We start from the raw sequence: 25,334 nt of genomic DNA on the forward strand, positions 1-25,334 counted from the left end.
AAAGGGATGAAGGCCAAAAAAACTAGGAAATCAAGTTATATTCTTCAACGAAACTGATCAGTTTGGTTTTGGCTGTTAAATTTGAGGTGCTTGTAGTACTTCCAAAATGTGATGCCCATTAAATAGATACATGGGTCTGGAGTGCAGAAGAGATTTGAACTACAAAACAGATGGTAATTGAAACCAAGGAAATCCTTGAGACCACCAGATAGAGTTTGTGGAATGAAAGTAGCCAGATGATGGAAATAAAGGAGCCAAGAGGTGTTGTAGAACCCAAAGAATGTGATATTACTGAGGCCCTGGAAACCTTACCAGGGGAAGGGGGATATATGTTATCCCTTGTGAAATGCAGTTTAATAAATGCCCTACATGTTTTACTCATACATAGGGGCAAAGCATTATAGTACAGTTTTTTACATATATTTTATTAATTAGATTATATGACCCTAGCAATTAGCAACATTAGATTTCTGACATCCTTAGCCATCTTGATAGCAAGATAAAACCTAGGAATAAGACTGTGGTGCACCAAAAGCTGTCAAAGGGTGTACCTACTTTATTTCTTCAAGAAGTAGTTCTTAGTCTTATCTGCAGACTCCTATCACCAATAATATTTTCGTGGGAGGTATTTCCAAGACATAGTCCCACTAAAAAAGGTGGGACTTTAAGACCACAAGTTTGATAACTTTAGTATCCTGATTTTTAAAATCGAAAATATTTGCTAATTTTTAGACTTTGTTAGAAGTAATAAATTGTGTTTTGCACCGTGGTGGTGACCTCGTAACTCTCAGGTGTCACTCAGCCAGCCTTGCTTCTTGGACAAGGACTATAGTTTATATTTCTAACATCTCCCCCAGCACCTAGAATAGTCTCTTGTGCAGAGTAGGCACCTCTTTTAAAAGTAAATTGGAATTTAACAAATTACACAGCTTATTGTCAGTGGTTGTTATGCTTTGCTTTTAACAGCCAGAAGGAACAGTTAACAGAAAAGACACAGGATGTATTAAAAATGAACCAATTCTGTCTACTTTTGTACTTTTTCACAGTAAGCATTTTGGTGTTGGGGAAAGTATGACTACAAAGCTCACCACCTTCTAAGAGGAGGAATATATTCAGCTCAGTATATTTAACTTAATAAGTTTTTAATAATGGTAACCCTGACTCCTTGGGGAAAGATATATTATTCAATGTATCTTTAAAGAAAAAACCTATAATACACTTTTGAAATGTTTTCATACAAAATGGTTAACATTTAAAAGTGTGTATATATCATGGGCTGGGCATAGTGGCTCACGCCTGTAATCCCAGCACTTTGGGAGGCTAGGGCGGGCAGATCTCTTGAGGTCAGGAGTTCGAGACCAGCCTGGCCAACATGGTGAAACCCCATCTTTACGAAAAATACAAAAACTATCCGGGCATGGTGGTGTGCGCCTGTAGTCCCAGCTACTTGGGAGGTTGAGACATGGGAGTTGCTTGAACCAGGGAGGCAGAGGTTGCAGGGAGCCGAGATCAAGCCACTGCATTCCACACTGGACGACAGAGCAAGACGGTCTCAAAAAAAAAAAAAAAAAGAAAAGAAAAGAAAAGTGTGTATTATGCAGTTGGTTATATAGAAAATTCACCTATGGAATACTTCATTCTCCAACAGTGGTGTTTAAATGAAGCACCACTGTATTTAATGATGGTATTTTACCACTGCTATCATTTGAGTAAGCTAAAGAACTTTGGTAAAGTAAGATATAAATGTTGTATGGAAAGCAGACTTTAAACCTACCTAAGATTAAAAACTTTTATAGTCCTATCCTTATAGCATGAACTATATGTCTACATATGTTCATGCTTACAATTTTGAACACTTGTTTAAATTTTGATTTCTCATCAACACTTTTACTTTATAGTAAGTTCTGGTAATTTTGTTCTCTCCTTAACATTCCCTGCAAATCCTCTCTTGCTAGAAACAACAGATTAAAACCAGACTGGCAGTTGGGAAATGGTTTCTATTGCAACCATGTGTGTCAGAAGAAAGGATTAGGTTTCCTTGTCCAAGAACATCAAGGGGAACCTCCACCTCTGCAGATACACCTCTATTCCTTAGTAATGGAGAATTTATACCTAGTTAGATTTAAATGGGATAAGGGAAGAGTTTAAATCCATTCTTAGCTCAAGCAGTATAATCAGCCCTCAAGTCTCAAAGTATCCAATTTTGTTTCTCTAATTTAATTCTAAGTGTCAGGTTGGTATTAGATGCTGATCAAGGTAATGGAGAGTTGCCCTACACATTTATTCACTTAAAGAATTTTTCAGACTGCAAAGACTAGATGGCAATTGTATTCAAAACTTATTTAAAGCACAATTCATTCACCCCTGACCTTTCATTTATATTGAGTATGTTTTTTCAAATATAGAAGAGATTCCATAATAAAAGCAAACAAACCTCTCTCTTCATAATTATGGGCTACAGTTCTCTGTACATGTTCTCTGATCATGCCATCTTATGCTGGACCTATTATAAGGCCACAAATTAAAGTGAGGCAGATCCTGCTTTTGAGTGAGATAACCTCCAAGAGTCATTAAAGCATATGGGAAACTGTAATAATGATTATTCTTTTTTTACCTTTGGCTTAACTTTAGTTCTTCCTCTTATTTTATAACTGATGAAACTGGTCCACAGATATTAAGTACCTTGACCAAAAATCACACAAGTAAAAGCAAGAATGAGAAGAACCTTCGGCTGGGCGCAGTGGCTCACGCCTGTAATCCCAGCACTTTGGGAAGCCGAGGTGGGCGGATCACCTGAGGTCGGGAGTTTGAGACCAGCCTGGCCAACATGGTGACACCCAACTGCTAAAAATACAAAAATCAGCCAGGCACGGTGGCAGGCACCTGTAATCCCAGCTACTCGGGAGGCTGAGGCAGGAGAATCACTCAAAACTGGAAGGCGGCAGTTGTGGCGAGCCAGGATTGCGCCACCACACTCCAGCCTGGGCAACAAGGGCGAAACTCCATCTCAAAAAAAAAAAAAAAAGAAATCCATCTCCAGATGAGTGTTCTACTTTGACACCACGATAAAGCTGAAGAGGCTAAAGCTAGGGCAGGTCCAAATGGGGAAAGATTCCACATAAAGCCACATCCTTGTGTCAGGCTTCAAAGTCAGAACAAGCAAATGTCCTATTTTTAAAGGCTGATACTCTCATCTCCACCCCTAATGTAAAAAGATGTTGTCTTTCCCTAGTAGTTTTTGGGAGAGAGCAAATTATAGCATCTTACTGTAAGGACAATAATCAGAAGCTCATCTTACCTTTGGGAAGGCTTAAAGGGTTTTCTAGGGAGCCATCATTATCACTTTATTTCTGGAAGAAAGGGCAAAATCCAAGAAGAGACTATGTGAGGTGAATAGCAAAATGGGATTTTTCTCAGAGTACTTTTTTCTTAAGATTAAGGGTCAAGGCCACACTTTTTATATTGCCACGTTCAACTTCTTGCCTTAAGGACAGTTTTCCACCCCACAACAGTGAAGATATTTTGATGAGAGTTGAGAGAAGGTGGGGAAGGTGGGTAGAGTCAGAGCAGACACAAGTGAATAATATGCATGAAAACTGACTCCATCACGTGTAGACTCCTTAGTGTGCAGAACCAGGAGGAATACTGATTACATAGGAATGTTACAGGCCCCAGGATTCCTGTTCATATTTAATGTTTTCTCTCCATACTCTTACAAATGGCCATTTCTACATTAGAGAACAGGTCTTTAAAGAAGGCAGAGAATTGCTCCCTTGTGTATGGATCTAGAATAGAGAATAATTTGGGAGAATTGTAAGACTATTTCAATGGTCCTTATCCCCACTTTTCATCCTCAGTCTTAGGACATGTATCCCATAGAGGACATACAACTTTAAAATTAGCAAAATTCAACTTTTGAAAGTGTATTTTACTTTGTCGTCTCTCTTTGCATGGTGTATCTTTTCCACTTGGTATGGCCCTAAAGACAAGATCCTTATGCTGTCTGTACACTTATTCTATTTTAAAATCACCATCTTTTGCTCCCAGCTACTTTATAACTTGGGGGAGCAGGGTTTGCAGTTCAAAGCTTATTTTTTACAAAAAGAACTTTAACAAGATCCCCCAAAAGCTCCCTCGAGTGGCTTTTAGATAGGCTCTTTTCTGTTTGTCTTTGTAATCAAACTACATTAGATCCTATCCAACACCCTGTCTATCTAGTATGATGCTATGATCCTAGATGTGGCTACTGAAAGTAAAACATAATGCTTAGATCTTGATATTTATAAAAACATGAATAAAAGATATGCCTCTCTAAAAATAGGGTCTTGACCTCACTGTCTCAGTCAAATTCCATTTCAGCCAGTGAGATACCACTGGACTTCCCCAGATCCATTGACAACTGCAGTCAACTATGTTTTTCTTTACTTTTTCTCCTTAATAGGTAGAACTGAGCATGATCTTGGAGAAAATCTGCATACATTACTGATCTCTGAACCATTTACCCTTCATGTGCCTCTTTTTCCGTGTATGTGCCTCTTTTTCCTTGTATGTAAAATGAGTGAAAGATAGAGGAGAGCTAGATGACACCATTGTAACTCTTGTATTTCAAGACACTAGTTTCTGTCTTGTCTCAGATTACAGTCATTTAGAGATACAGAAGTAGGTATTATAGTCAGAATCTACATTTTAGAGTATATCTGCTGACCCCATGTCTGTGGAAGATACTGAGATGCAGGTACTGAGAATGGGCCTCAAAATTTTTCTCAAGACTGTGCTCCAGGAAGCTATACTCAACCAAATGAAATTGGCCCTACTTGTCATCCTAGCATAGCAGGTTTCGGTTTATGAAAGAGAATATGCAACTCTCTCTGCCACCTAAATATGAAGTGGCTTTCCACGGATCTCTTTTCGAAGGATAAGTAGGAAGAATATCTTGACCTGTTTTTGTTCTCTGTAGCAGTTCCTCTAGCTCCCAACTGGATTACTTTTTGCTTGTTCTCAGAAAAATGCTTCCTCTTTTGTAATCGGCAGTCACAATGATTTGTATGACAACTTCTGGCCCAAGAGAGAGTTCCAGAAAAGGGCTGCCTAACAGGTGCTGTGGCATTTAGAAGAGGAATGGAGCCACTGTCTACGCACAGCTTGCAAGTGTGGAGAACAAAGTATATGTGTGTTGGAGAGGTGGTGGGTGGGAAATAAATACCCCTGCCTCTCTCTCCTCTCACCCTTTGATCTTCTGATCTTTTGGTTACTCCCATTTGATGAACCTCAGGGCAAAGGAATATGACTTATCCAGTCCGTAAAGGTCAGTCCCTCCGCCAGCCCCTTCCCCAGATGCACAGGACAAGATGCAAAATGATAGACAATAGATCCGAATGAAAATATTCACTGTAGAACTATCTATTTACAGAACTAGGAATAAACTAAAAATGATAAAAACCAAAATCATCTTAGGAAAACTTTTTAACCAGGCGTTAAACTTCTTGAAGGCAAGACCTTTATCTTCATCTCTGACTTACAGTACTAGGCACATCCAAGAGAGGCTGATGAGTGCTGTGCGTGGAAACTAAGAAATAAATGGGGGGAGCTCAATAAATATTGGCAAATTGGTTAAATGAACCAAACACATATGAGGGGGAGGAGGGAAATGTGCAATGGGATATTTTAGATAGTGCAGAGAGTTGGGGGAAAAAAGTTTTTGAGCCTAAGAAACCCTGGAAGCATTTTTTAATTCTCTAATATATGCTTGCTTTCTTGTGGTTTGCTCTTTCTGCTAAAAAGCAGAATGCATAAAACATTCTGATTAGTTAAGGATTATTACTTAGGTTCCAAATAATGTTTCGTATATAAATCTTAATTACTACTCTTCTTCCATTCTGCTTCCCTTTCTGTTTGGTGAAATCCCTGTGGGAGAGAGTAGCATTCCTGTGGTGGGTAAAATAATTTCTGCGGAAAATTTTCAAAATGCAATTTCTATAAACATTATGTGAACATATGATTTATTTCTGGATTCAGTCCTTGTGCTTGCATCATCTTCCAATTTATCATCAAGTTCTCTGTGTGCCAGTTCTGTTTTTAAGGATCTGTTCATATCAGTTGTAATCGAAGAGGGTAAACTTCCACTAGGAGGATTGAAGCAAAAAATAAGAAAATGTGTCCCAGAAGGCAGTGGGTGCACTCAAAAGAAGATGGGACTTTATTCCCAGTTCTAACACTGCTATAGCAAGTAAAGTGACATTGGAAAGTCCTTAACTTTTCCACATTTTTTTTTTTTTTTTTTTTTTTTAGACAGAGTCTCACTCTTGCCCAGGCTGGAGTGCAGTGGAGTGATCTGGGCTCACTGCAACCTCTGCCTCTTGGGTTCAAGCGATTCTCCTGCCTCAGCCTCCCGAGTAGCTGGGATTACAGGCGCTCACCACTACACCCGGCTAATTTTTGTATTTTTAGTAGAGATGAAGTTTCACCATGTTGGGCAGGCTGGTCTCGAACTCTTGACCTCAGGTGATCCACCCACCTCAGCCTCCCAAAGTGCTGGGATTACAGGCATGAGGCACCACGCCCAGCCAAGTCCCCTATTTTTAAAAATATTAACCACTAGATAATTCAGTATGAGTCCACACAACCACTGACAGTGAAAACAGGGACATACTTCTTGGGGCCTTTCTCCTGGTCTGCATGCACAACCCCACCACAGGAGTAAGAGGCAGGGGTACACTTATCACTTACGTTGTCACTGCTAGTTATCACCTCAGTAAAAACAAGACTACCATGCCTAGTGCACAGAAGGTCACAGGACACAGGACTGTGGTTTCTCCTCAGAGTGACATTCGTTTAGACTTAGTTCGTCCCTCTTATCCCAGACTGCTTGAGAATTAAGGAGGGAAGGAAAAAAGAGGGTCTCTAGCTCTGACCTTTACTGTGTTGGGAAGATTCCCACTCTAATCCTGTTGCCACTCCTGTCTTTTTTTTAAGACAATAATAAGGTCTCCTTTTCTTTTTTTTATTTTATTTTATTATTATACTTTAGGATTTAGGGTACATGTGCACAATGTGCAGGTTTGTTACATATGTATCCATGTGCCATGTTGATTTGCTGCACCCATTAACTCGTCATTTAGCATTAGGTATATCTCCTAATGCTATCCCTCCCCCCTCCCCCCACCCCACAACAGTCCCCGGAGTGTGATGTTCCCCTTCCTGTGTCCATGAGTTCTCACTGTTCAATTCCTACCTATGAGTGAGAACATGTGGTGTTTGGTTTTTTGTCCTTGCGATAGTTTACTGAGAATGATGTTTTCCAGTTTCATCCATGTCCCTACAAAGGACATGAACTCATCAGTTTTTATGTCTGCATAGTATTCCATGGTGTATATGTGCCACATTTTCTTAATCTAGTCTATCGTTGTTGGACATTTGAGTTGGTTCCAAGTCTTTGCTATTGTGAATAGTGCTGCAGTAAACATACGTGTGCATGTGTCTTTATAGCAGCATGATTTATAGTCCTTTGGGTATATACCCAGTAATAGGATGGCTGGGTCAAATGGTATTTCTAGTTCTAGATCCCTGAGGAATCCCTATACTGACTTCCACAATGGTTGAACTAGTTTACAGTCCCACCAACACTGTAAAAGTGTTCCTGTTTCTCCACATCCTCTCCAGCACCTGTGGTTTCCTGACTTTTTAATGATGGCCATTCTAACTGGTGTGAGATGGTATCTCATTGTGGTTTTGATTTGCATTTCTCTGATGGCCAGTGATGATGAGCATTTTTTCATGTGTTTTTTGGCTGCATAAATGTCTTCTTTTGAGAAGTGTCTGTTCATGTCCTTCGCCCACTTTTTGATGGGGTTGTTTGTTTTTTTCTTGTAAATTTGTTTGAGTTCATTGTAGATTCTGGATATTAGCCCTTTGTCAGATGAGTAGGTTGCAAAAATTTTCTCCCATTCTGTAGGTTGCCTGTTGACTCTGATGGTAGTTTCTTTTGCTGTGCAGAAGCTCTTTAGTTTAAGTAGATATGTCTCCTTTTCTAGAACACTCAGCTCATAAGTTTTTAGACCTGTCCTTGGTGGCCGGGTGCGGTGGCTCACGCCTGTAATCCCAGCACTTTGGGAGGCTGAGGCAGGCGGATCATGAGGTCAGGAGATTGAGACCATCCTGGCTAACATGGTGAAACCCTGACTCTATTAAAAATAACAAAAATTAGCCAGGCGTGGTGGCGGGCGCCTGTAGTCCCAGCTACTTGGGAGGCTGAGGCAGGAGAATGGTGTGAACCCGGGAGGCGGAGGTTGCAGTGAGCTGAGATCTCGCCACTGCACTCCAGCCTGGGAGACAGAGCGAGACTCCATCTCAAAAAAAAAATTTTTTTTAGACCTGTCCAACTGACATTTAACATCATGAGATGGTGGAGTTGGGGAGGACATGAGACTAGTAACACACACACACAGATTTTCGAGAGCTTGACATTCCATTATTTACTCACCTAGCAAATACTTATTGAGTGTCTTTTGTGCCAGGCACTGTGCTAAATACACAGAGCTGAATAGGGTACTATCTGTGCTCTTCAAGATCTCCTTTTAATGAGGGAGAAGGCAAACAACAAACAGAATTTCAAGACATAAGATGTTGGCTGTGGGTTTGTCAAAAAAAAAAAAAAAAGGAAAAAAATTCAAGAGAAACATATTTGTATCAGTAAGCCCTTTCAATTTCCTTAGAATCACACTTTGTCAGCAATCCTAGTCTCACTGCTTGCTGTTCGTACAACCTTGGACAGGCTTCCTAAGAGTTCTGGACCTCAGTGTCCTCGTCTGAAAATGGGGGCAAAGAATAAGCTCCCCAAGTTTCCTTACTGCTCTAAGATGAGTACTGAGCTCAATCTTGAAGGAGTGTCTGTATAGAATTTTGAATTGGAAAGAGGAGCAGGGTGCCCTTAGGAGAGAGAACTGCATGAAGAAAGCAAGGATATGCAAATGAATAGGGCATAAAGAAAGGTGAGAGTAAAGAGAATAAGGTACTGACACATCTCCCTGCTTCCTCCTAAACCCCCTTCCATGTATTCTCAATCAGCCATCAGAGTGACCTATTAAAATGTAAGTCAGATCATGGTCACTACTCTGCCCAAAACCCTCCAATGGCTTTCCATGTCATTTGGAAAAAAATCCAAAGTTCTCAAAACCTGTAAGACCTAAGTGACCTGCATCCCCCATCCCAACCTCTCTTTCCGGCCCTTTCCCCATTGCCTTCCCCCTGCTTTGCTGTACTCCAGACATGCTGGTCTCCTCACCAATGCTCGCCAGTTACCACCTAAAACATTTTACGTTATTTTCTCTTCCTCTAGAATATAAGCAGCATAGGAGCATGGCCTTTTATCTGCTTTATTATGTATCCTCAAAGTTCAGAATGTGCATGTCTAGTAACATATTTGTTAAATGCATTTTCTTATTTACAGATAAGGAAACTAAGATCAAAGAGAATGCAAATGAAGTCACACTGCTCTTTAGGAGAGGGTGGACCAGTACGTGCACAGATTTTCTGTTTCTCTGCCCCAAGGGCTTTATGGTAGATAGAATGATGGGCCCTGAAGATGGCTATATGGCAGAAGGAACTTTGCAGATGTGATTAAGAATCTTGAAATGAGAATATTATCCTGGTTTATTCTGGTTAGTCCAGTGTAATCACAGAGGTTTTTCTAACAGGGGAGCAGGAGAGTCAGTCTGAGAAGGAAATGTGATGAAGGAAACAGAGGTTGGAAGATGGAAGGGGACCCAGAGCCAAGGAATGCAGGTAGAAAAGAAAAGCCTGGATTCTCCCCTAAAGCCTACAAATGGAACACAGCCCTGCCTCCACCTTGATTTGAGAACTTCTTACCCCAAGAACTGTAAGCTAATACATTTGTTTTTGTTTTTGTTTTCTTTGAGATGGAGTCTTGCTCTGCTGCCCAGGCTGGAGTGCAGTGGAGCGATCTTGGCTCACTGCAACCTCCATGTTCCGGGTTCAAGTGATTCTCCTGCTTCAGCCTCCCAAGTAGCTGGGATTACAGGCGCCCACCACACCCGGCTAATTTTTTTTTTATTATTATACTTTAAGTTTTAGGGTACATGTGCACAATGTGCAGGTTTGTTACATATGTATACATGTGCCATGTTGGTGTGCTGCACCCATTAACTCGTCATTTAGCATTAGGTATATCTCCTAATGCTATCCCTCCCCCCTCCCCCCACCACACAACCATCCCCAGTGTGTGATGTTCCCCTTCCGGTGTCCATGTGTTCTCATTGTTTAATTCCCATCTATGAGTGAGAACATGCAGTGTTTGGTTTATTGTCCTTGTGATAGTTTGCTGAGAATGATGGTTTCCAGCTTCATCCATGTCCCTACAAAGGACATGAACTCATCCTTTTCTATGGCTGCATAGTATTCCATGGTGTGTATGTGCCACATTTTCTTAATCCAGTCTATCATTGTTGGACATTTGGGTTGGTTCCAAGTCTTTGCTATTGTGAATAGTGCCGCAATAAACATACGTGTGCATGTGTCTTTATAGCAGCATGATTTATAATCCTTTGGGTATATACCCAGTAATGGGATGGCTGGGTCAAATGGTATTTCTAGTTCTAGATCCCTGAGGAATCCCCACACTGACTTCCACAATGGTTGAACTAGTTTACAGTCCCACCAACACTGTAAAAGTGTTCCTATTTCTCCACATCCTCTCCAGCACCTGTGGTTTCCTGACTTTTTAATGATGGCCATTCTAACTGGTGTGAGATGGTATCTCATTGTGGTTTTGATTTGCATTTCTCTGATGGCCAGTGACAATGAGCATTTTTTCATGTGTTTTTCAGCTGCATAAATGTCTTCTTTTGAGAAGTGTCTGTTCATATCCTTCACCCACTTTTTGATGGAGTTGTTTGTTTTTTTCTTGTAAATTTGTTTGAGTTCATTGTAGATTCTGGATATTAGCCCTTTGTCAGATGAGTAGGTTGCAAAAATTTTCTCCCATTCTGTAGGTTGCCTGTTCACCCTGATGGTAGTTTCTTTTGCAGTGAAGAAGCTCTTTAGTTTAATTAGATCCCATTTGTCAATTTTGGCTTTTGTTGCCATTGCTTTTGATGTTTTAGACATGAAGTCCTTGCCCATGCCTATGTCCTGAATGGTATTGCCTAGGTTTTCTTCTAGGGTTTTTATGGTTTTAGGTCTAACATGTAAGTCTTTAATCCATGTTGAATTAATTTTTGTATAAGGTGTAAGGAAGGGATCCAGTTTCAGCTTTCTACATATGGCTAGCCAGTTTTCCCAGCACCATTTATTAAATAGGGAATCCTTTCCCCATTTCTTGTTTTTGTCAGGTTTGTCAAAGATCGGATAGTTGTAGATATGTGGCATTATTTCTGAGGGCTCTGTTCTGTTCTGTTCCATTGGTCTATATTTTTGTTTTGGTACTAATACCATGCTGTTTTGGTTACTGTAGCCTTGTACTATAGTTTGAAGTCAGATAGCGTGATGCCTCCAGCTTTGTTCTTTTGGCTTAGGATTGACTTGGTGATGCGGGCTCTTTTTTGGTTCCATATGAACTTTAAAGTAGTTTTTTCCAATTCTGTGAAGAAAGCCATTGGTAGCTTGATGGAGATGGCATTGAATCTATAAATTACCTTGGACAGTATGGCCATTTTCACAATATTGATTCTTCCTACCCATGAGCATGGAATGTTCTTCCATTTGTTTGTATCCTCTTTTATTTCATTGAGCAGTGGTTTCTAGTTCTCCTTGAAGAGGTCCTTCACATCCCTTGTAAGTTGGATTCCTAGGTATTTTATTCTCTTTGAAGCAATTGTGAATGGGAGTTCACTCATGATTTGGCTCTCTGTTTTTCTGTTATTGGTGTATAAGAATGCTTGTGATTTTTGTATATTGATTTTGTATCCTGAGACTTTGCTGAAGTTGCTAATCAGCTTAAGGAGATTTTGGGCTGAGACAATGCGGTTTTCTAGATATACAATCATGTCATCTGCAAACAGGGACAATTTGACTTCCTCTTTTCCTAATTGAATGCCCTTTATTTCTTTCTCCTGTCTGATTGTCCTGGGCAGAACTTCCAACACTATGTTGAATAGAAGTGGTGAGAGAGGGCATCCCTGTCTTGTCCCAGTTTTCAAAGGGAATGCTTCCAGTTTTTGTCCATTCAGTATGATATTGGCTGTGGGTTTGTCATAGATAGCTCTTATTATTTTGAGATACAACCCATCAATACCTAATTTATTGAGAGTTTTTAGCATGAAGGGTTGTTGAATTTTGTCAAAGGCCTTTTCTGCATCTATTGAGATAATCATGTGGTTTTTGTCTTTGATTCTGTTTATATGCTGGATTACATTTATTGATTTGCATACGTTGAACCAGCCTTGCATCCCAGGGATGAAGCCCACTTGATCATGGTGGATAAGCTTTTTGATGTGCTGCTGGATTTGGTTTGCCAGTATTTTACTGAGGATTTTTGCATCAATGTTCATCAAGAATATTGGTCTAAAATTCTGTTTTTTTGTTGTGTCTCTGCCAGGCTTTGGTATCAGGATGATGCTGGTCTCATAAAATGAGTTAGGGAGGATTCCCTCTTTTTCTATTGATTGGAATGGTTTCAGAAGGAATGGTACCAGCTCCTCCTTGTACCTCTGGTAGAATTCGGCTGTGAATCCGTCTGGTCCTGGACTTTTTTTGGTTGGTAAGCTATTAATACTTGCCTTAATTTCAGAGCCTGTTACTGGTCTATTCAGAGATTCAACTTCTTCCTGGTTTAGTCTTGGGAGGAATTTATCCATTTCTTTTAGATTTTCTAGTTTATTTGCATAGAGGTGTTTATAGTATTCTCTGATGGTAGTTTGTATTTCTGTGAGATCGGTGGTGATATCCCCTTTGTCATTTTTTTTGCATCTATTTGATTCTTCTCTCTTTTCTTCTTTATTAGTCTTGCTAGTGGTCTATCAATTTTGTTGATCTTTTCAGAAAACCAGCTCCTGGATTCATTGATTTTTTGAAGGGTTTTTTGTGTCTCTATTCCCTTCAGTTCTGCTCTGATCTTAGTTATTTCTTGCCTTCTGCTAGCTTTTGGATGTGTTTGCTCTTGCTTTTATAGTTCTTTTAATTGTGATGTTAGAGTGTCAATTTTATATCTTTCATGCTTTCTCTTGTGGGCATTTAGTGCTATAAATTTCCCTCTACACACTGCTTTGAATGTGTTCCAGAGATTCTGGTATGTTGTGTCTTTGTTCTCGTTGGTTTCAAATAACATCTTTATTTCTGCCTTCATTTCGTTATGTACCCAGTAGTCATTCAGGAACAGGTTGTTCAGTTTCCATGTAGTTGAGCAGTTTTGAGTGAGTTTCTTAATCCTGAGTTCTAGTTTGATTGCACTGTGGTCTGAGAGACAGTTTGTTATAATTTCTGTTCTTTTACATTTGCTGAGGAGTGCTTTACTTCCAGCTATGTGGCCAATTTTGGAATAGGTGTGGTGTGGTGCTGAAAAGAATGTATATTCGGTCGATTTGGGGTGGAGAGTTCTGTAGATGTCTATTAGGTCCGCTTGGTGCAGAGCTGAGTTCAATTCCTGGATATCCTTGTTAACTTTCTGTCTCGTTGATCTGTCTAATGTTGACAGTGGGGTGTTAAAGTCTCCCATTATTATTGTGTGGGAGTCTAAGTCTCTTTCTAGGTCACTCAGGACTTGCTTTATGAATCTGGGTGCTCCTGTATTGGGTGCATATATATTTAGGATAGTTAGTTCTTCTTGTTGAATTGATCCCTTTACCATTATGTAATGGCCTTCTTTGTCTCTTTTGATCTTTGTTGGTTTAAAGTCTGTTTTATCCGAGACTAGGATTGCAACCCCTGCCTTTTTTTGTTTTCCATTTGCTTGGTAGATCTTCCTCCATCCCTTTATTTTGAGCCTATGTGTGTCTCTGCACATGAGATGGGTTTCCTGAATACAGCACACTGATGGGTCTTGACTCTTTATCCAATTTGCCATTGGAGCACTTAGCCCATTTACATTTTAATTGGAGCACTTAGCCCATTTACATTTAAGATTAGTATTGTTATGTGAGAATTTGATCCTGTCATTATGATGTTAGCTGGTTATTTTGCTCATTAGTTGATGCAGTTTCCTCCTAGCCTTGATGGTCTTTACAATTTGGCATGTTTTTGCAGTGTCTGGTACCAGTTGTTCCTTTCCATGTTTAGTGCTTCCTTCAGGAGCTCTTTTAGGGCAGGCCTGGTGGTGACAATATCTCTCAGCATTTGCTTGTCTGTAAAGTATTTTATTTCTCCTTCACTTATGAAGCTTAGTTTGGCTGGATATGAAATTCTGGGTTGAAAATTCTTTTCTTTAAGAATGTTGAATATTGGCCCCCACTCTCTTCTGGCTTGTAGAGTTTCTACCAAGAGATCAGCTGTTATTCTGATGGGCTTCCCTTTGTGGGTAACCCGACTTTTCTCTCTGGCTGCCCTTAACATTTTTTCCTTCATTTCAACTTTGCTGAATCTGACAATTATTTGTCTTGGAGTTGCTCTTCTCGAGGAGTATCTTTGTGGCATTCTCTGTATTTCCTGAATTTGAATGTTGGCCTGCCTTGCCAGATTGGGGAAGTTCTCCTGGACAATATCCTGCAGAGTGTTTTCCAACTTGGTTCCATTCTCCCTGTCACTTTCAGGTACACCAATCAGACGTAGATTTGGTCTTTTCACACAGCCCCATATTTCTTGGAGGCTTTGTTCATTTCTTTTTATTCGTTTTTCTCTAAACTTCTCTTCACGCTTCATCTCATTTATTTTGTCTTCCATCGCTGATACCCTTTCTTTCAGTTGATCACATCGGTTACTGAGGCTGTGCATTCATCACATAGTTCTCATGCCATGGTTTTCAGCTCCATCAGGTCCTTTAAGGACTTCTCTGCATTGGTTTTTCTAGTTACCCATTCGTCTAATTTTTTTTCAAGGTTGTTAACTTCCTTGCCATTGGTTCGAACTTCCTCCTTTAGCTCAGAGTAGTTTCATCTTCTGAAGCCCTCTTCTCTCAACTCGTCAAAGTCATTCTCCATCCAGCTTTGTTCCGTTGCTGGTGAGGAGCTGTGTTCCTTTAGAGGAGGAGAGGCACTCTGATTTTTAGAGTTTCCGGTTTTTCTGCTCTGTTTTTTCCCCATCTTTGTGGTTTTATCTACCTTTGGTCTTTGATGATGGTGACATACAGATGGGTTTTTGGTGTGGATGTCCTTTGTGTTTGTTAGTTTTCCTTCTAACAGTCAGGACCCTCAGCTGCAGGTCTGTTGGAGTTTGCTGGAGGTCCACTCCAGACCCTGTTTGCCTGGGTATCAGCAGCGGTGGCTGGAGAACAGCAGATATTAGTGAACCACAAATGCTGCTCTGGAATGTTCCTCTTGAAGTTTTGTCTCAGAGGAATACCTGGCCGTATGAGTTGTCAGTCTGCCCCTAATGGGGGGTGTCTCCCAGTTAGGCCACTCGGGGGTCAGGGACCCACTTGAGGAAGCAGTCTGCTCGTTCTCAGATCTCAAGCTGCATGCTGGGAGAACCACTACTCTCTTCAAAGCTGTCAGACAGGGACATTTAAGTCTGCAGAGGTTATTGCTGTCTTTTGTTTGTCTGTGCCCTGCCCCCAGAGGTGGAGCCTACAGAGGCAGGCAGGCCTCCTTGATCTGTGGTGGGCTCCACCCAGTTCTAGCTTCCTGGCCTCTTTGTTTACCTACTCAATCCTGGGCAATGGCAGGCACCCCTCCCCCAGCCTCGCTGCCACCTTGCAGCTTGATCTCAGACTGCTGTGCTAGCAATGAGCGAGGCTTCATGGGTGTAGGACCCTCCGAGCCAGGTGTGGGATATAATCTCCTGGTGTGCCATTTGTTAAGCCCATTGGAAAAGCACAGTATTACGGTGGGAGTCACCCGATTTTCCAGGTGCCGTCTGTCACTGCTTTCTTTGACTAGGAAAGGGAATTCTCTGACTCCTTGCACTTCCCGGGTGAGGCGATGCCTCACCCTGCTTTGGCTCATGCACAGTGCGCTGCACCCACTGTCCTGCACCTACTGTCTGGCACTCCCAGTGAGATGAACCTGGTATCTCAGTTGGAAATGCAGAAATCACCCATCTTCTGTGTTGCTCACGCTGGGAGCTGTAGACTGGAGCTGTTCCTATTTGGCCATCTTGGCCCCACCCCACACCTGGCTAATTTTTTGTATTTTTAGTTGAGACGAGGTTTTGCCATGTGCTGGCCAGGTTGTTCTCGAACTCCTGACCTCAGGTGATCCACCTGCCTCAGCCTCCCGAAGTGCTGGGATTACAGGTCTAAGCCACTGCACCCAGCCATTTGGGTTGTTTTAAGCCTTCAAGTTTGTGATACCTTGTTAGAGCAGCAATAGGAAACTAATGCAAGTTCTATTCACTGCATCTTAAGAGAAAAATGCTAGGCAGGTAAGGCAGGGACAGCTTGTTGATTATTTAATAACTAGCTATTGAGCACCCCTCCCCACTTTTTTGGTGGAACAGTGTGTAGTAATATGAGGTAAAGAACATAATTTGTACTCTCAGAAGCTTACTAGCTAGAAGCTACAGCTATGGCTAGTGAATGGCCAGCCTTGAATTCAAGGGGGTAGGATTTGCACCTGACTCGAGAACAATGCTTAGACTTCCAGATGCAAAAGCTGGGAGCCTCCTTCCAGGATTTGATCTCAACACAGACAAGAGTGTTTATTCACTCATTTATTAGTTGACTCAACCACCATTTAGTATATACATTGATATATCTGTCTTAGCAAAGAAAACAGGGAGGATATGAAAGGCGAAATTTTACATCTTAATGTAATTTTTTTTAAAAAGCAGTAGGATTAAGTGTGTGTGTATAATTTAATTTGAAGATTTCCAGTATTTTTTCATGTTTTAATTAATTATTTCGAGACAGGGTCTCACTGTCTCACCTAGGCTAGAGTGCACAGGTAAAATCATAGCTCACTGTAGCCTCAACCTCCTGGCCTCAAGTCATCCTCCCACTTTAGCCTCCCAAATAGCTATGACTACAGGCATGTGCCACCACACCCAGGCAATTTATTTTATTTTATTTTATTTTTTATTTTAGAAAAGGGTTCTCACTGTGTTTCCCAGGCTGATCGTGATCTCTTGGCATCAAGCAGTCCTCCAGCCTCGGTCTCCAAAGTGCTGGGATTACAGGTGTGTGCCATGGCATCCAGCCCAGTATTTTTTTTTTTAATTAAAAAAATGGTGGCTCATGCCTGTAATCCCAGCACTTTGGGAGGCCGAGGTGGGCAGATCATGAGGTCAGGAGTTTGAGACCAGCCTGGCCAACATGGTGATACTGTGTCCGGAATTGGTGGGTTCTTGGTCTCACTGACTTCAAGAATGAAGCCGCGGACCCTTGCGGTGAGTGTTACAGTTCTAAAGGTGGCATGTCCAGAGTTTGTTCCTTCTGATGTTCGGATGTGTTTGGAGTTTCTTCCTTCTGGTGGATTCGTGGTCTCGCTGGCTCAGGAGTGAAGCTGCAGAGCTTCTCAGTGAGTGTTACAGCTCTTAAGGTGGCACGTCTGGAGTTGTTTGTTCCTCTTGGTGGGCTCGTGGTCTCGCTGGCTTCAGGAGTGAAGCTGCAGACCTTCGCGGTGAGTGTTACAGCTCATAAAAGCAGTGTGGACCAAAAGAGTGAGCAGTAGCAAGATTTATTGCAAAGAGCGAAAGAACAAAGCTTCCACAGTGTGGAAGGGACCCAAGCGAGTTGCCACTGCTGGCTCAGGCAGCCTGCTTTTATTCTCTTATCTGGCCCCACCCACGTCCTGCTGATTGGTAGAGCCGAGTGGTCTGTTCTGACAGGGGGCTGATTGGTGTGTTTACCATGGCTGAGCTAGACATAAAGGTTCTCCACGTCCCCATCAGATCAGTTAGATACAGAATATCGACACAAACGTTCTCCAAGGCCCCAGCAGAGCAGCTAGATACAGAGTGTCAATTGGTGCATTCACAGACCCTGAGCTAGACACAGGGTGCTGATTGGTGTATTTACAATCCCTGAGCTAGACATAAAGGTTCTCCACATCTCTACCAGACTCAGGAGCCCAGCTGGCTTCACCCAGTGGATCCCGCACTGGGGCTGCAGGTGGAGCTGCCTGCCAGTCCCGTGCTGTGCGCTCACACTCCTCAGCCCTTGGGTGGTCGATGGGACTGGGCACTGTGGAGCAGGGGGTGGCACTCGTCAGGGAGGCTCGTGCTGCACAGGAGCCCATGGAGGGGGTGGGAGGCTCAGGCATGGCGGGCTGCAGGGCCCGAGCCCTGCCCCACAGGATGGCAGCTAAGGTCCGGTGAGAAATCGAGCGCAGCGCCGGTGGGCTGGCACTGCTGGGGGACCCAGTACACCCTCTGCAGCCGCTGGCCCGGGTGCCAAGCCCCTCTCTGCCCAGGGCCAGCAGGGCCGGCAGGGCCCACTGGCTGCTCCGAGTGCGGGGCCGCCAAGCCCACGCCCACCTGGAACTCCAGCTGGCCCGCAAGCACCACGCGCAGACCCGGTTCCCGCTGGCGCTTCTCCCTCCACACCTCCCCACAAGCCAAGGGAGCTGGCTCCCACCTTGGCCAGCCCAGAAAGGGGCTCCCACAGTGCAGCGGTGGGCTGAAGCGTTCCTCAAGTGCTGCCAAAGTGGGAGCCCAGGCAGAGGAGGCACCGAGAGCGAGTGAGGGCTGTGAGGACTGCCAGCACGCTGTCACATCTCAATACCCCATCTCTACCAAAATACAAAAAAATTAACCAGGCATGGTGGCGTGCACCTGTAATCCCAGCTACTCTGGAGGCTGAGGCAGGAGAATTGCTTAAACCCCGGGGACAGAGGTTGCATGAGCCAAGATCATGCCACTGCACTCCAGCCTGGGTGACAGAGCAAGTCTCCGTCTCAGGAAAAAAAAAAAAAGGAAATATTTTCCAGAAGCTAATCTGAGCCAGGCAGTATGAAAGACACTGAAGATAAAAGAGCAGCCTTGAACTCTACACACTTACAGCTTAATAGGAGTGACAAGTGAACAGGGGATTGCACCACCCGAAGCTCTTGTGACCAGAGAGAGAAACAAGGTTTCTGTGGAGGCCCAGAGGGGTCCTTCAACCCTGCTTGGAGGACAGTACTGGGGTAGAGAGGGTCAAGTAGAGATTCCCAAAAGTAACATCTCAACTGAGCAGTCTGATCCTTAGCAAGGTTCGGGCCCTTTGGCCTTGCCTACCCTGGCCTCGGTTGTTTTGCTAACCAGAGCCAGCTGTGTTGTGAGTGTCTTTTCCTCTCTCCTGGTGTCCCTGCCTGGACCCTTCACTCTTTGCCTCCCACGCCCTGGCATTACACAGGCATTTTCAGACCCTTTCCCAGGATTCTGTTTACAGCCAGCATCCTGTGCAGCTCATGAGGAGTCATAAGCCCATGATGAGATAAGAGGAGGAACTTGGAAGAAAACATGATGAACATGGACAAAGCCAAGGGGAAAAATATGCATGTTTTCATTTGCTTTTCCCAAACAGGATGCTTTCACACCACTGTCTATAATCCAAACAGTATGCTTCTGCTTAACATACTGTGAAGATGTGAAGCCACATGAAAAATGTTCTCCCAAGATGGAGTTAGTGTCCCTCCTGGAGCTCCCTCAGCACCCTGTGCTCCCATATTTCAAAGGATCACTCACACCCTAGCCCATTTCCTCATTGTCTAATGTTCTCCACAGACCCCTAAGATCCTTCTAGAGCCATGACCAGCCTTGCTTGAGGTTGTATGGCATATACCCTGTGCACAGTGAATGCTCAATAAATAAATGCTACATTGAACTGAATAGAACAAAACAGCATAGATACTAGTTTGGTCAAATTTTAAAACATCAGAAGTTCAACTCTCATTTTGGAAGGTGGGGATGTGATTAAAATTCAATTTTAATCGATTATTTCTCAGAAAACATAAAAATGTTCGTACAATTCTCAAATAAATATTTACCAATTTCATTTTCAACCTGATTTGACACTCTGGGGGGGGGGGAAGGTTGAGTATATCATAGAAACTTCAGTTTACCTCTAACTTGTGGTTATGTGTGAAGAAAGAGCACAGGATATAGAAGAGGGAAAAATGCTTTGAAAACTCTAAAGTGGGTTGCAAATGTTAGTTTGTTTTCACACAATGGACACAAAAACCGCCCGTGCATTCAGTCACTTGCAGACTGAAGCAAACAGCTGCATTTGGATGAGGCCTCTAGAGGAATAGTGGGAGGAACTGTTTCTTGTTGCACAGAGCATTCAGTTGTTCTGGGCTTTGCCAGGACACAGATGGTTTTGCTTGCTGGAATTGGTCAGGGAGGGCAGGGGAAGTGCCCAGGCTTTGCTTTCCCATAATTGACAGTACAGAGTTTTAAGAAATATTTGAACAGTAGCACTGTTCTGGTACCTACTTCGGAAAGCCAGTTCTTGATTTTAAAAAATCAAATCAAAGCAGTGACAGTGACATACTCTGCTTCCATTTCATACCATTCCTGACTCTTTAGAAGCAGTTAATGCTAGTGGTCTTCTCTGGCAGGGATTGCTAGCCCTGGCTTTGCAGCAGCCAGTGGAGCCACCAGTTCTCCAGGGGAATTGCAAAATACTGCTAAGTATTCTAAAAATGAAATTAAATATTCATTTTATTTTAATTTACATGTGCCATCCAATACTTTTAGAAGATGTCAGTACTATGGAATGACATGACCAACAATAATATGTTGCAACTCTGAGATACAGCTAGAAATTCTCTGAATAAGATGCTGATGGTCCTGCAGTCCAATGTTGTGTGATTTTCACTGTGGCCAGCTATACAAGACTTAGCCTATACTTCTCTCTGTGTAACTGTAAAAAATTTTCTAAGTCTAAGATGGTAACATATTCTTTCATAAAACCTCAATCTAGTGAGTTCTAATCATTCTTGATCTTTCTCAAATAAATACTAGTCAAATCTTTCCCAATAACTAAGTAACTAAGCATTCACATTTTACAACTGTAATGTAGTTTTGGTATGAGAAAACTATTTCCTGGTCTCCAGGATCTAGAAAGTAAACATGTAACAAACAATTAGAATGTGGTATCGGGTAGTCAGATGTTCTACACATCTCCAGCCTAAGCACTCCACTTTAGATTTCTTGCTCTTTTCCTTTCTGCTTAAGCGTATCTTGGTATGTTGCCTGGAACTTTATGTGTGTTACTACAGCAGAACAAAGAATTATGTAATATAAAGCCCAACTTGTTTTTCTTTTCCCTACTAGTTGTACTATAACTTAGACAAAACTCAACCATTTTCTTTCATTATGTACAGTGGCTATTAAAAAGAAAGGATGTAGAAAAAATTTATTCAGGAAACAGTGGAAAACTAATGCATCATGATCTGCTTTACAGGGGACTGTAAATAGAAGTCAAGTCCAGACCATGGAAATTGCTTCTTTAAAATATTTTTTTTAATTTTAAAAGGAATACATTCACATGGTTTAAAAAAAAAACCCTCAAACTAAAGAAGAATACAAAATAAGAAGTAAAAGTTCTACCCTCCAACCTACTACCCCAACTCCTGAATCCCACTGCCAAGAGAAACAGTCATTTGTTGTGCATCTTTCTAGAAGAATTCTATGCATATTACAGAGGTGTCACAAATACCCACATGCTTTCTTCCCTTACAAGCTCTGTGACCTGATTTTTCTCTTTACTGTGCTTTGAGCATCTTTGCATATTAGTAAACATATACACCTCAGTTAAAAAAATCAACAGCTGAGTGTAGTGGTGCACACCTGTAGTCCCAGCTATTTGGGAGACAGAGAGGCAGGAAGATCCCCTGAGCCCAGGAATTCTAATCTACCCTGGGCATCTTGGCAAGACCCTGTCTCTTAAGAAAAAAATCAAAAGCTTTATAGTATTCTGTTGAGTAAGAGTATTATTATTTGTTTTACAGCCTCTTTTTGGTGAACATTTGAATTGTGTTTAGATAGTTACTAATGCAAACAATACTTCCAGTGAACTTTTGTAAATATATATTTGTATATATAAGAGGATAAATCTTATACCTGCAAAGTAAATTTCTAAAAGTGAATCACTAATTCTGAGATTAAGTGCGTCTCCAGAGATGTTAACAAACATACACACCCAGCAACAGTTCAAGACAGTGTATTTCCCAACTGCTCCCTCACTGAGATTTTTTAAAAACATAAATACTATTATAAATTACCTCTAGAGTTAAAGAATAACTTTTGCTTTTTACTTTCATAGACATCTGTACTATGTAAACTTGATACAGTGAGGATGTTTTCTTTTGTAATTAAAAGAGATTAAAGAGATTCAAAACACTTGTTTGTAACTGGTTTTGGAATGAAATTTCACTTGGAAAATAAAGGCCTAGAATATGAGACTATTCATCAATAGAAAACCATTGTAGGGAGCAGTTAACAGGTAAAGCTCTATTTAATAAGGGCAAGCTGATGGCAGGGAAAGGAACAGACCTTAAAGAGAACTCACCTGTGAGAACTGGAGAAGGTAACCCTGTGGTATCAAAATGCAGGAGACCAGAGATAGCTATAAATCTCTTGCAGTGTTACTGCCTCCGCATGAAGTCATAATCCCTGGAATGAGAATTTATTTTTCATGATACACCAATAATGCAAGGGACAATGATCAGAAAGTACTGCACTTAGTCTGTCTTTCTCATACCCTAAAATGTCTTTCATTTTATGCTCTTTTAGAATAGAGTGTACCCACTTCCTCTCCTCCTCACATAGACTTGAAAACTCGGCGACTTTAGGACGCAACTCCAGGTTGACACATTTTCATTAGTTTAGAAAACCCATGTGTCCCACTCTCAGAATCATTATTATAGTAGAGGAGATATTCAGGGCAAGGATTCCTTGGGAAACAACATCCAGATTCAAGGGAAGACATCTGAGTCACGACAACTTAAAATCCATCCTGGCCTGCCACAAAAAGTGTTTCTGTAACATTAAGTACCTCGTATGCAATTCTTGAAAAGGAAAATTATGTCAATATAATGTGAAATTTGTGAAACTCAAACATGATCGTCTAGGCAAAGAGAGCTGAAATAGAAGAAATAAAATTATAGCCTCTAATATGAAAGGAAATACTTTTATTGTGGTAGCTGCTAAGCAGTAGTTTTTTCAGCTGTATTTAAAAAAATAAATAAAAAGAAGCACTTGATTGCTGGTGATAGTGCAAGCTTATATAAACCCAATGAAGTGAATTTAACAATACCAGCATTTACTCTTTGTTAAGAACTGAATTGTGTTCCTGTCACATTTATATGTTGACATCTTTACCCCCAGTACCTCAGAATGTGACTATATTTGTGGAGAGAGCCTTTAAAGAGGTTAACTAAGGTAAAGTGACATCATTTGGGTGGGCCCTAATCCAGTCTTGTAGTAAAAGATTAGGACACAGACAATACACAGAGACCATGTGAAGAGAAGACACAGGGAGAAGTTAGCCATCTACAAGCCAATGAGAGAGGGCTGGGAAGAAATCCACTTTGCTGCCACCTTGATCTTGGAATTCCAGCATCCAGAACTGTGAAAAAATACATTCGAATTATTTAAGCCACATAGTCTGTGGTTTTTTTTTTTTTTTTTTTTGAGACAGAGTCTCGCTCTGTCACCCAGTCTGGAGTGCAGTGGCGCTATCTTGGCTCACTGCAAGCTCCACCTCCCGGGTTCACACCATTCTCCTGCCTCAGCCTCCCTAGTAGCTGGGACTACAGGCACCCGCCACCATGCCCGGCTAATTTTTTGTATTTTTAGTAGAGACGGGGTTTCACCATGTTAGCCAGCATGGTCTCGATCTGCTGACCTCGTGATCCGCCCGCCTCGGCCTCCCAAAGTGCTGGGATTATAGGTGTGAGCCACCGTGCCTGGCCCAGTCTGTGGTATTTTTTTATGGCAGCCCTAGCAGACTCAGACACTCATGGACACATAACTCTGGAAACATATTTCCACAAAAACAGATGCTTGTAATCCCAGCACTTTGTGAGTCCAAGGTGGGTGGATCACCTGAGGTCAGAGGTTTGACACCAGCCTGACCAATATGGTGAAACTTCGTCTCTACTAAAAATATGAAAATTAGCTAGGTGTGGTGGTGGGCGCCTGTAGTTCCAGCTACTCGGGAGGCTGAGACAGGAGAATTGCTTGGACCTGGGAGGCAAAGGTTGCAATGAGCTGAGATTGCTCCACTGCACTCCAGCCTGGGTGACAGAGCAAGACTCCATCTCAAAAAAATAATACACACACACACATACACACACATATATATATACACAGATATATATATAGAATTAAAATTATTCACAAAAAAGGAACAAAAATGGAAACAAACTAATTTCCTGCCATAGGAGAATGGTGAACTATGATATATTCACACAGTGGAGTATGATGTACCCACAAAAAACTGAGGAAAGCTGGCTGGGCATGGTGGCACACCAGCATTTTGGGAGGCCAAGGAGGGAGGATGGCTTGAGCTCAGGAGTTCGAGACCAGCCTGGCCAACATAGCAAAACCCCATCTCTACTAAAAATACCAAAATTAGCCAGGCGTGGTGGCACGGGCCTGTAGTCGCAGATACTTGGTGGAGGCCGAGGCAGGAGGATGGCTTGAACATTGGAGGTCGAGGCTGCAGTGAACTGAGATGGCGCCACTGTATTCTGGCCTGGGTGACAAAGTGAGATTCTGTCTCAGAAAAAAAATACCATGGAAAGCCTCTGTGTCCCAATATGAAACAATCTCCTGGACATACTCTTGTGGAAAAAAGCAACGTGCCACAGAGTATGTGTAGTAAGTTTTATCTATGTCAAAAAGAAGGAGAAAAAAATGTATGTATATGTATTTGCATATTTTTGTAAAAAGTAAACACAAGAAGGATAAACCAAAAATGCAAATAATGACCTGAGGTGACTGGGGGGCGGGGAGGCGGGGTAATGAGCTAGATAAGACAGGGAGGGGAGTGTGATATCCCTGAGTATATCTTTTCATGCAGTTTGAATTTTTGAGTCATATGAATGTTTTACAATTTCAGAAATAAATTGAAAAGTTGAAAGAAGCAAACCTTACAATTGAATACATTCAGAAAAAAAAAAAAACCTAACCACTTGTCAAGTTGATAACATAGTGATGCAGGTAACAAGAATGAAAGTAACTTTTGAAGATAGTAATCTGAATGGGATCCATCTATGGACTCAAAGATCGGCAATAAAATCTGAAATAGTAGATTTGTTATTAGAAGTGGCATTAGAGTACTGAAATTATTTTATTTGTAT

At 41.8% G+C, this 25,334-nt stretch overlaps 1 long non-coding RNA gene across 4 annotated transcripts in view; it reads left to right on the plus strand.

Moving 5' to 3' along the window:
- Positions 1–25,334, plus strand: part of LOC134733871 (uncharacterized) — an 88,272-nt gene that overhangs the window by 1,246 nt on the left and 61,692 nt on the right. For 3 of the 4 annotated variants that reach the window (XR_010117401.1, XR_010117399.1, XR_010117402.1), the window contains exon 2: positions 9,693–9,874. This is a non-coding gene — a long non-coding RNA (uncharacterized lncRNA). Of the gene's footprint in view, positions 1–5,031; positions 5,149–9,692; positions 9,875–25,334 lie in introns of all 4 variants that reach the window. The other variant, XR_010117400.1, reaches the window with a different exon arrangement.

Source organism: Symphalangus syndactylus, chromosome 12 (genome assembly GCF_028878055.3).
Source record: "Symphalangus syndactylus isolate Jambi chromosome 12, NHGRI_mSymSyn1-v2.1_pri, whole genome shotgun sequence".
NCBI lineage: Eukaryota > Metazoa > Chordata > Mammalia > Primates > Hylobatidae > Symphalangus > Symphalangus syndactylus.